Below are 12337 nucleotides of genomic sequence, written 5' to 3'. Positions count from 1 at the left end.
AGCCTGCCTGATCTTCCTCCTCAGCTCCTTCTGCACAGTCCTCAGCTCCTCCTTGTTCCCTGACCTGAAGGCTCTCTTCTTCTCCTTCAGCAGAGCCTTCAGTTCACGGTTAATCCATGGTTTGTTGTTTGGAAAACACCGCACCGTCCGGGAGGGAACAATGTTCTCAAAACAGAAGTTGATGTAGTCCGTGATGCACTCTGTGATGGTGTTGATGTCCTCCCCATGTGGGTCATAAAGCTCAGTCCAGACAGTGGTGCTGAAGCAGTCCCTCAGAGCCTCCTCGCTCTCAGCAGACCACATCCTCACCTCACGGGACACCACAGGCTGCCTGCGCACGATGGGTTCATACACAGGCCTCAGATGTACACGGTTGTGGTCCGAGCTGCCCAGGGGAGGGAGGGGGGAAGAGGAATAAGCCTCCTTGGTGTTGGCAAAAACAAGTCCAATGTTCTATTGTTCCTGGTTGGGCAGGTAACATACTGGGTGTATGTTGGTAGAACAGAAGAGGGAGAAGCGTGGTTAAAGTCACCCGAGACGAGGAAGAGAGCCTGTGGGTGCTGTGTTTGCAGCCTACAAGTGCAGGAGAGCAGTGCTTCACAAGCATTTTCAGCATTGGCAGACGGGGCCACATAGACTGCGATCAAAATCACATGTGAGAACTCCCGGGGCAGATAATATGGCCTCATGCCAATAGCCAATAGTTCAATATCCCTGTTACATAGCTGCTCCCTCACTGTGCAGTGTTCGGGTTTGGACCAGCTCGTGTTTACATACACAGCCAGACCTCCACCTCTTTTCTTCCCGCATTCTCTCGTTCTGTCCGCCCGCAGCAGATGAAAATTGTCCAAACCTACAATAGAGTCTGGCATTTCTGCTGTTAACCAGGTCTCTGTGAAAATCAAGACACTGCTGTCCCTACAAATCCTCTGGGACCGCATGAGGCTCGCTATTTCCGTCATTTTATTTTGAAGGGACCTCACGTTACCCATGACTACGGCGGGAACCGACTTCCTGTTTCCTCCTCTCTTCTCTCGGAGTTTACGTCCAGCCCGTCTGCTTTGTTGCGTTTTCCTTAGGATGTCCGCCGGGATAACGTGACGATCTCTGGGTAAGACGACTGTTCTCCGCAGTTTCATGAGTTCCTCCTTTGTGTAAACGCGGTACGGCGCCGGCCGGGGGGCGGGGCCGGAGCCGGGGGACTCAGAGCCAAGGCACATCGCGACGACACGACAAAAACACTCCAGCCGAATAAAGTCAAAACAAGTTAATTTAAAGCGATTCCAGTGCGTGTCCCGATAGTTCGTGAAGTTCCTCTTTCATATAAACGTGTATATAAACGTGTACCGACGACACGCCGTACTTTAGTGGCGGCCGGAGGGCGGAGCTAGCTCACGTTACAACAACGCGACGAAAAACGCTCAAATCCAGCCGAAAAATGTCAAAAACAGTTGAATTAAAAACGATTCCAGCGCGTGTCCCTATTGTACAGTAAAATATAAAAAATATACTAACTATATTTACAAAATATAGGAGATAAAGCACAATACGAGTGAGAAAAAAGAGAGCGTTTACACCAGGCTGCTAGCTGTACCTACGTCTCCCGTAGATTTCCGTCTTCTTATGAGACAGCTCAAACTGTCTTTCTCCGTCTTAATTTTGTCCCGTACACTTAAGGAACTATATGATGATAGATCAATGTGCTTAGACACGCTGAAACGTGAGCGGTAGATGCGTTTTATGATTGATACGTGGCAGGACTAATCGGCAGTGCACGCCACGAGGAAATAAGACTCATATTTGGGTCAAAAAATCGTCCATTCAACCTTTAAGTTTTGTATCTACGTAATGTGATCTCAAATGCATCAAAGTATTTTTTAAGTCTCATTTCAGGTGGATTAGATCTCTTGTTAGCATTAGCTTGTAGCCTAGCTCTCTGCTAGTTGAGCAGAACAACAACCCTTCCGACAGCCCTGCTGCTTCTTCTTCTGGCCCCTACATATAATGTGTCCCTACTCTTCTACAGATTCCTTTGAATAAACACATTAACTCGTCAAACACAAACCAGCGCAAATTATTTTGACCGCATCAACTATCAACACGTAGATTTTAATTGTCTCAAAGTTGTAATAACTTACCCCACAATCCAGTCTCCTCACGGATCTTCCTCCAGGCTCGGTCCTTCTTGTATTCCACCAAAGTTGAACAAATCTGAACTTTTCTGTGACGAACAATTTTAACGCTTTGAAGCTTACGCCTGTCAAAGTGTCTAGAGCGGAAAACGGCAAAACGCACACTCCGCGCCGCGCTCCACACCGAAAGAGCAGTAATCGCACCGCGGAAAACGCAGGAGGTGTTCGACGCGCGTTTACATAGACTTTGAATGTAAACTGTACGCTTTGCCCGCCGCGGTCTTGCTCGTTTTTAACTGTTTTGCTCTGGGCGCGTTGAGCTGCTACGCACCGCATGCGGGTCAGTTTGGATCGGCCGAGAACCGGCAATTACGACATGGACCGGCCGGTCACCGATTCTGGCCGATTCGACATAAAACCGGCTTTTTTAATCGGCGGCAGATATATCGGTGCATCTCTAATCGACAGTGTAAAAAGCAGCACTCAGATCTAACAGAATTAAGACTGAGACTTTGCCCGTGTCAGTGTTCAGGCGGATGTCATTTGTCACCTTGACAAGAGCAGTCTCAGTGCTGTGATGAGGTCTAAAACCTGACTGAAAAACATCAAATTAGTTGTTTATTAAGAGGAAATCTGTGAGCTGTTGGTAAACAACCTTTTCAAGGACTTTGCACCAAAATGGCAGATTAGAGATAATTACTCAGTACTGCGGCGTCAAGATTGCTCTTCTTTAGGAGAGGCTTTATGACCGCAGTTTTCAAAGACATTGGGAATGTTAGAATGTTGAATCACTTGATTGAACAGCATGGGAATTGTTGAAACAGCATTTGAATGCTCAATTAAAATGTTGGAATAGCTTTTCAATGCAGCATTCCATATGTGACCCGCCGCCCTAAAACCCGCAACAAGTCGGCGCAGACGGAACACACCAACGTTTTTTGGCAGAATGTGCAAGTTGAAGTCACTAAGGAGCCACTCCGTGTTTCAGATAACACTATTTGTTGTCTTAAAAGTATACATTAAGCTGTTAAAGTTGTTTTCGGGTCTTTTCCGTGCTCCGCTCGCTGAACTGCAGCAGCTCAGTGTTGATATTTGTTAAACCAATGGGCTGCAAGCACATGGCTATTTACTATGCAGAGAAGCTGGAGCCGGGAGCTGGACATATCATGAAGATAAAATGGACTATATCAGACGCTATCAGACGAAATGGAGAAAAGAAAGTGCCTGGCGTAAGTAGACACAAGAGTCCCAGCTACATGCTAAAATGATATATAGTCTTCTAACCCAGGTCTGCTGGACCCAACTTAGCTGGAGCTAATTTTTTTAGCTTTGGGAGCTAGGCTGCTAGCGCCATGTTACTGGCCTCTCTGCGGCTTATTTTTCGGTGTTGTTCTTTATTTCTTGACCCGTGGGTTGTGTGGGTCGTGCGGGGTGTGTTTTATGGTGGTTTGGTGTTAGTTTTTGTGATTTTATTGTCACTCCTCCAGCTTGATCGAGCTAGGCTTCACCGGAGCCGGACGAAGCTAAGCTAAGCTAAATCATGTAAACGCGTCGCGCTGTTGAGCGCACTGCTGTGAGATCTAGCAGTGTTATTGACTCTAAATCACAGGTTGCCAAACGTGAAGTTAAACTGACCGCCAAAGGGCTTTCTGATAAACTTGATAGACTGCAGACTAATAGGAAATCATTGATAAATAAGGCCTCTAACATTAAATGGACGATGAACAGAGTTTTATTGAAAATGGTGAATATCTAATGGTCCAAGATACTCTTAATGAACTGGTTTTAAGTTTTAACATTTCTTAAATCTAAGGTTGTTCTGAATACCCCAAAAAGGAGGACGGGAGGGCTTATCTCAATGAGATGCAAATGAGCACAATTGTCCTACCTTGTGAGCCCAGGTGAGGAATCTTTGAGCCCCGTTTTCTTCGAAAAAGGATTTCAGAGGTGTATACATTCAAATGAACACAACTTACTCAAATATTATCAGATGTACTTGAGTGAGACATCATTGGATAGCTTTGGACATGGAGCCTTGGACCTCTGACTCTCACATGGGCCCTTTGAACACTAGTTTAGTGAGACAAAGCAATGCTTTCTGATGGAAGAAAAGCAAGCCTGTAATGATGCAATGTTATTCTTTGTAGGGGACCCATATGTCCCAAAAAGACCTTTGAAAGACAGTACCTTTTCACAGCTCAACACCCTACTGCATAAAGCAAAGCAGTTTTGGGTGTAAAGGAATTTCACCTCTGACCCCCCACGGACCAGAACACTGTCCTGGCCAGAGCCTTTCGCCCTTTGGATCAACATCTCTGATAAGAGACAGGATGGAACATTTCTCAGGATTAAGTTCCTTAATGACTATATTTCACATTTAAACTGACTTAATGTTTACTGTGTGATCTAAACTTGTAACCAAATAATGTTTTAGTCTAGTTGCCATCAGAACTCGTTTGAAATGTGTTCATGTCGTACTTAATGTACTTCCTCATCACCTGCTATTGGAGTGTGTTCATTGACAATGTTGCAGTATTTTGTTGTAGGGTCTCAAAACTACATGTATTCAGTTTATGATTAAGGAAGATTTCTTAGCAGAAACGAGACAAGACGGGGCACCAGGGTTAAACCCAAAGAGCTAAGATACGGTCCTTAATCGCGCTCGTTAAAAAGGTCTGAAGGGTGTTTCACGATTCAGGGACTTACACATAGTCTAATCAAACAAACAATAGTCAATAACTCTTTCGTGTAGTTTATTTATCAAAAGGGTAATCAAAACACCGGAGCAGAAATGCGCACAGGTAAATCACAGGTGATGTTATATCAGATTTAGCAGCAGATTTCATGCAGATGATGTTAAACCAGGGTTTTGCCTTTGATAACCAAACGTGTCTATGCTAATCTATATCAAAAAGAGGGAAAGTGAGAAGCTAAAGGGAGGAGGAACCGCTGAGCTCTACCCAAATCACGCCACAAAACGGACCGCACGCAATTGACTCGGCTTACGGTTCTGTAGAGACTCGGTCCGACTGGTCCTGGTCCGCGGACGAGGTCCGGAGCGAGGCGTCGCGTGGAGCGCTGTGGCGGCGAAGGTTCGTGAAGCGGGCGGCGGCCGTGGAGCTGGCGGCGGTCGGGGAGCGATGCGTCGCGTGGAGCGGAGGAGGCTGCGACGTGCTGTAAGGTCCTTGGCGCCGGGGAGCGGTGTGCTGCGCCGGGGAGCGAGGGGTCGCGTGGAGCGGTGTGCTGCGACCTCCTTGAAGCTGCGGCGGCAGCGGAGGCGATGTCGGGGAGTTCCTTGGCGGTAGAACGCTTTAGCGGTGTATTAGCTCCTCACGCGGCCTTTACTCAGATGAGAACGTAGTGCTGGTCCACGTAAACGGCGTAGATTACTTCAAAAAGAAAAGAAACGAAGTAGCAAAGAAAGTCTCTGTCCGGTTTAGCGCTTAAGCGTAGTTCCAGGTGGTTTCAGGTGGTTTCAGAGTCCTAGACTGGCATGGCCTTGTCGACCACGTGACGGACGGATTTTGTTGAGACAAAGGAAAAGTGAAAGCGCGTCCGTGGAGACGGCTTCAAGATAGAAGGACAAGAAGAGAACAAAGAGAACGTTTCTAGCTTGGAGCGTCCTTTTGATACCTGGCCCGCAGGGCATGCTGGGAGCGACAGGGGCGGGCGCTACTGCGAGAACTTCCTGTTTAACATTTTCCTGACCGAGAAAATAAAACTGGAGTAACGTAAATAATAATGGCAAAAACATTGAACCCTGTTTTAACATTTACATGTTAAACACTTTTGGCAGTTTGTGCACATTATTTCTTGAGGTAGACACATTTTACATCTTCTTTCACCTGTGATGGGCGCTCGAAAATCAAGCATTGGGAATATAAAACCTTAAATAGTGGAAAAATATGTAACACAAGGTGAAACATGCGGTGTAGGGAGTTGATTCAAACATTCATGGCATAGTCACATAAAACAGTTTTCATCGGGGCGTCTTCCTGTAAGACTGTGGGGAGAAGAAGATCTGTTATCAAAAAGGTCACAGCGGCTCCCCTGCGGTGAGGGAGACAGGGAGAACGAAAAACCCCCAATGTTCAAAGAGAGATTTTCTGTTATCTGGCCGTGGAATGTCCATCTCCATTCCCCTACATTGTTATAGTTACATGTAATTTTGCTGGTTAAAGTTAAGTTTGTCCAAACTGACAAAAAGTTACCAAGAGTTAAAAGTCACTCCCACTCTAGGCCACACCGCCGAGGCCAGATAAAAAGAGCAGTCGAGCCTTTCTCTCGCTCTCTTCCCTTCGGCTTGATCTGAACATCTGCCAGGACACACCAGGTCGTGGACCCCCGGGGGGCCCTCCACCACCAGGGAGGCTGCATTGTCTTCAAAACTCTGCTTCAGCAAAGGCTGAAGCTACATCTTCATCAAAGACTGCACAAGTCAACGGACCTTGGACTCATCAAACTCTTCGAACACTAAACCGGCACAAGGTTCAACGCCACGGACAGCTCCAAGGACTCAAAAAACTCTGGGGACGCAAAGACGTGAGAAGGCCTTGATCCAGCCTTTTTTGGACACATGAGACCTGAGTGGCTGATATTTGCAGAGTGGCATTAAAGTCAGGTTCCCTTGAATTAGTCTACTAGAATTAATCAAAACTTAATTCTTAATACCAGCCTTTCTTCTAACTAAGTTGAGCCCAGGCACAGCTTGTGTAACCAAACGTGTAATTAATTGCTTTTAAATCTTTGTTTATTAAACCACACAAAATCATCCTGGTTTATAGAGCCTTTGTTGGTCAATTGTTGGTCAATGAATCGTGTATTCCCTTTCAGAGAATAAGACTGAGTAGGTATTAATGTTTTGCTGAACAAGCTTCAGATGGTGCCCCTTTTAAAAATAAATATGAACATTAACTACCTAAAATCCTACACCTGTTGTCCACAGTGTAATTGCTAGTCCCAGAGAATTTACATTACATCTTGGTACAAATGTGTGAGGAGGAAACGAGTATGCATACCCTACACCTTGTTCAATTATTTACACACCCATACAGCTATTATGTTCTAATAAACAAGAACTCGAGTGTGCAGTACGCAGAAAAGACATCACTTTCTTTAAAAGGCAGCGGCCAGAGCTAGTAAAAATTGACACATCTTTTCTCTTTTTTGTCATAAACTATTGAGAACCAGCATCAGAACCTTGGGAAAATAGCAGCTTATTATTCACCACCAACGGACGATAAATAGTGTTTTTTTAATAGAAAATAGCGCTTAGCAGCCGACTAGCGCCAGCTTTCCTCTGCTTCAGGTGAACAACGGCTCCACACAGTAGCCGTAATTTAGAAATACAAACTCATGTAATAGAAGCTCGGGATCCGACCGGATACAATTAAAAATGTTAGCCCTGACTTTCAGAGCCTGATCAGTTCTCTTTGTACATCAGTGAAAGTCAAATGAAAGTGTTTGGCAGGTCTATATAACAAAACTTAAAATAAAAGTAGACCATATTTACTATATTTACTGTGCGGATTGATCCGCTTTGGAGCAGATTGGGGTAATCCATGTTGTTTCCACACAAGAAAAGTGAAACTTTTCACCTGTTTGAGGGGTCCGAAGGGGGCAGTGAGAGGTACTAGCTCCCAAAGATTGCTGGCTCATTTTAGACAGTTTAATGCAGGAATGTCCAAACTACGGCCCGGGGGCCAAATGCGACCCTCAGACAAATTTTTGTGGGCCTCCGGCTTCCTGCTGTGGTCCAAACAACAAAAAGTAGTATTTTTACTGTAAAATTTGGAAACATTCAAGCATTGTAATGTTATACCAACCTAATATTAATGTTCCAAGTATTATTAAAGGTGTGTAGGTGCATCCAAACAATATCAAATGCAAAACTTCACTTTAATAAGTAATAATTCAACATTGTCATGTTGTTTGTGGCCCTCTGCTCCGTATAAGTTTTAAAATGCGGCCCTCTGTGAAAAAGGTTTGGACACCTCTGGTTTAATGCATGATGATTGGACGGAACAAAAGAGAACGTAGTCGGGTGAGAACGAATCTGCAAAACAGAAATAAATAAGATAAAGAATAATTCCTCACCAAATTCAGACTTGATCTGGTGATGAATTCCAGTGACATTGACTTTTTGTATTTGTTGAGCCGACAGACTTAAAAGTTATATATATATATATATATATATATATATATTTGGTCAATATTCGTTACCATGGCAACTAAGAGTTTGCCTCACACATTTTATTTTCAAGAGTTTTTTTCTCACCAAATTAACCAAGCATCATTGTAATTGTCTGTTATTTATTTGTGTTAATATTTACCTGTGTAAGTTTTCATGTGACCACGGGCGTGTACAAGTACAAATACAGAGACCGGGAGAGAGCGAGAGAGAGAAGCCGTGAAACAGAACGGTAAAAGAAAAGACTGGCTAGAGAGTAGAGAAAGACAAACGTCTGCCAGAAAACCACTTAATTACCAATGGTCATATGTTGGCGAACACAGTAAATATCCTTGTGTTTGTTTATTTTTATACTGTTTGTAATTCATTATAGCTGATGCATTTTCTGTTTTTGTTTAGTTTTCACGGTGTAAATAAGGTGTAAAGGTGAAAGTGTCATGGTGTAAAGTTGTGACTACAATTAAACCTGACCTGACACAACATCAGTATGGAGCATGATGTCCTTTTAAACGAAGTTGAACCACAGTAGTTACAATATATATATATATATATATATATATATATATATATATATATATATATATATATATATATATACACATACATATATATATATATATATATATATATATATATATATATATTATATACTATATCATATTTCCAGTGCATAATGCATCAAACACTATCCAACCCCGATATATTACATAAAGAGACATGGAAATTTGGCATAGAGGCACATTGAAGTGAAATAAATGAGGCAAAAAATAAAACGGATGTTTCTTGCTTACTTTAGTGCCACAAACTTGGAATTTCTAAACATAATTTTTGTGAAACACTCAGATCGATCTTGTGAAGAAAGAGAATGACGTAATCTGCCATTAACAGAAGCGGTCCAAAGTGAACCAGTCTGAAGGACCAGGGCTAGTGGAAACAAGCTGTCATGAAGCTTCACACAGACACACTTTGATACACAATGTTCTGTATTATCTGTCATGTTCCTACTTGAGCTTTCACCGCTTCCATTAAGAAGTATTCCCCTCCTGCTTAGCATTTAAACATTTTGGAAGTGAAAACAAAAGCTTTTATTCTGCGCTGAGGTTCAAGGGGCGGCATATCAATGAGCAGGAGATAAATTGGGAACAATCTGAACAGACATATTCTGTTGCATATATTACAAAAGTTGGTTTGTTACATTTTAAACATGCGGCAGACGATTCAGCTGATGGAAAGAACAGACAAGCAGGTCCCCATCTACATGTGTGCTATTTGGCCCTCATTTATCAACATTGTGATGAAAATGGTGTCAATTTGGGTGTATATTTGGGTGTCATTTTGGGTGTATATTTGTAATAAATGCAGTGATAAATAAAACGTCCCCATGTTTCATGTAGCCTCAGGATTTACAGCATGTGCGCACAGAATACGGCAAAGGGCAGTGTTTATCTGATAAGGAAATCACAAAGAATTGCACAAAAAGAAGAATTATGTTTTTCTGGCTCATTGGAAAACAAATAAAATGAATCGTAGGCCTAATTGAAATCAAAAGAGAAATAATTCACCTAAAAACATATATATATCTTTCATATATCTGCTATGAAATAATACATTTGTTTTTTGGGCTTAATTAATTGATCAACTTCAAACAGGACTATGGATAGTGTGATGCAGGTGCTACAGTGGGATTAGATCCAAACCCAGACCTGAACAAAAGGAGCAGTTCTGGTTCAGGCTGGGCTCAGATGAAGGAGCGGGGAGTGGTGTGAAGGTCCGGCGTGAAGGTCCGGCCTGAGCAGCGCTTCCCAGAGGCGTGCTGTGGACGAGCTGCTCTGGACAAACTCTTGCAAACCGGGTAGCAGATCTGCTCTATGGTCTGCGTGCTTTGCTCCACCTCAGAACCAGCCGCGGCCCGAATGTAAAGAATGTAATTAATTTTTAAGCATTATGTCATTAATTTCCCCAAATAATATTTTTTGCTGTGACTGTGGACAAGCTGAAGGCTAACTACTCTTTATTACTTGAAGTACAACTTTTTGTAACAAAATTTACTCAAGTAAATGTTATCTGGCAATAACCTGTCACGTTTCAATGATGTAATTTCCACTAACAATAACCTATTCAGCCTGTATCAACATTGACAAGAAGAATTAGGAAAAATTAAACCTCACTCTTTGGCTCAATTGATGTCTTGTTGAGGTGGAGTGTTGCTCTCCCTGCAGCTAAACAAAGTATGGTGGTCTTGACACTGAACAGACCTCGCAGAGATCTGGAGATCATTGTGAAGGTGGTTTATGTTCCTCGTAAGTATACAAGCAAGTGTGTTTACAGTCATATGTCGGTGTAATCCCTCATTCGTCCAGGCGTGTTCCATAGTAGAAAAAGCTTCAGTTGTAGTCATCTGGACTCAGTTTGAAAAAATAGACGTTTCGACTCTCATCCAAGAGTCATTGTCAATAACAGAATTTAGGTCGAGAACTCCGATATTAATACTGTTCTGTGGTAAGACCCGCCCATTGGGAGGAGCCTTCCTGAAGTAGAAAGAGTTGTTTGTTTCAACAGAAACTCCCCCTTGTATCTACCGAGCTAGCCTATTCAGAATCTTAATGGGCTATTAGAAACCTCTTTGTCTTTGTGAGACCCTGGCTCAACCACCCTGAGTACCTGATTAGCATCTGAATGTCCTTTACCTTTCCAGGGGTTCAGAATCCCATTATAAATAACAGGAAGATGAAACCTAAGCCCTCCATTTCTGTTTAAAGAAGGTCTTTCTTTTTTAACAAAAATAGCTTCCTTGACTCCTCTTTCAAACCATCTTTTCTCCCTGCTTAAAACCTTCACCTCACCGTCTTCAAACGAGTGATTAGAGGCTTCAAGATGGAGATGCACGGCGCTCTGAGGTCCTGAACTAGTATTTCTTCTGTGCTGATAAAGCCTCTTGTGTAGAGGCTGTTTCGTCTCACCTATGTAACGTTCTTTACAACTTTCTTCACTGCATTGGATCGAATAAACTACATTGCTCTGTTTTTGAGTCGGCAACTTGTCCTTTGGGTGAACCAGTTTTTGTCTTAAAGTGTTTCCTGGTTTAAAATAAACAGGGACTTCGTGTTGTCTAAAAATTCTCTGCAGTTTTTCCGACAGGCCAGACACATAAGGGATAGAAACACCCTTCCTTCTCTGTTCAGTTTCCCTTTTGTCCTGCTTCTTGGTTCTCTTCACTCTGTTGAGAGCCCAAGCGGGGTAACCACAGGCTGAGAGGGCATTTCGGACATGTTTTTCCTCTTTCTTCTTGCCCTCTGAGCTGGTGGGCACACCTTGAGCACTGTGTTGTAAGGTTCTGATCACCCCCAGCTTATGCTGTAGTGGGTGGTTGGAACCAAAGAGCAAATACTGGTCCGTGTGTGTAGGTTTCCTATATACTTCTATTTGGAGTTTCCCGTCCTCTCCTCTGATCGTGGAACAATCAAGAAAGGCCAAGCGATTCTCCTTAGCGTCTTCTCTTGTAAACCTAATATGTGGGTCCACCGCATTGATGTGATCAGAGAAGGTTTCCAGCTCTTGTTTCTTGATTGTTACAAAAGTATCATCGACATAGCGGAGCCACAGTTTTGGAGCTATGCCTGAGAATGAGGACAGTGCCTTCTTCTCAAAGTGCTCCATGTACAGGTTGGCCACTATGGGAGAGACGGGCGAACCCATGGCACAGCCATGAATCTGTCTGTAAAATTGTCCCCGGAATTGAAAGTAAGTGGTGTTCAGACAGATGTCCAACAGTTTACATATGTGTTCAGGTGTCAGTTTGGTCCTTTCCTGTAGGGTGGTGTCTTCCTGCAGTCTGATCCTCACTGCTGCTACTGCATCAGTGGTCGGGATGCAGGTGAACAGGGACACAACATCATATGAAACCATGAGGTCATCTGGGTCCAGTTGGAGATGTTTCACTTTATCCACAAAGTTGTGCGTGTTTTCCACATGATGTTCCGAATTCCCCACAAGCGGAGCCAATATAGTTGTTAAA

Source organism: Eucyclogobius newberryi, unplaced genomic scaffold, assembly GCF_026437365.1.
Source record: "Eucyclogobius newberryi isolate DKJ021-1_F unplaced genomic scaffold, fEucNew1.0.hap1 SCAF_15, whole genome shotgun sequence".
Lineage (NCBI taxonomy): Eukaryota > Metazoa > Chordata > Actinopteri > Gobiiformes > Gobiidae > Eucyclogobius > Eucyclogobius newberryi.
The sequence above is the reverse complement of the archived record's forward strand: the minus strand, read 5'-3'. Positions refer to the sequence as shown.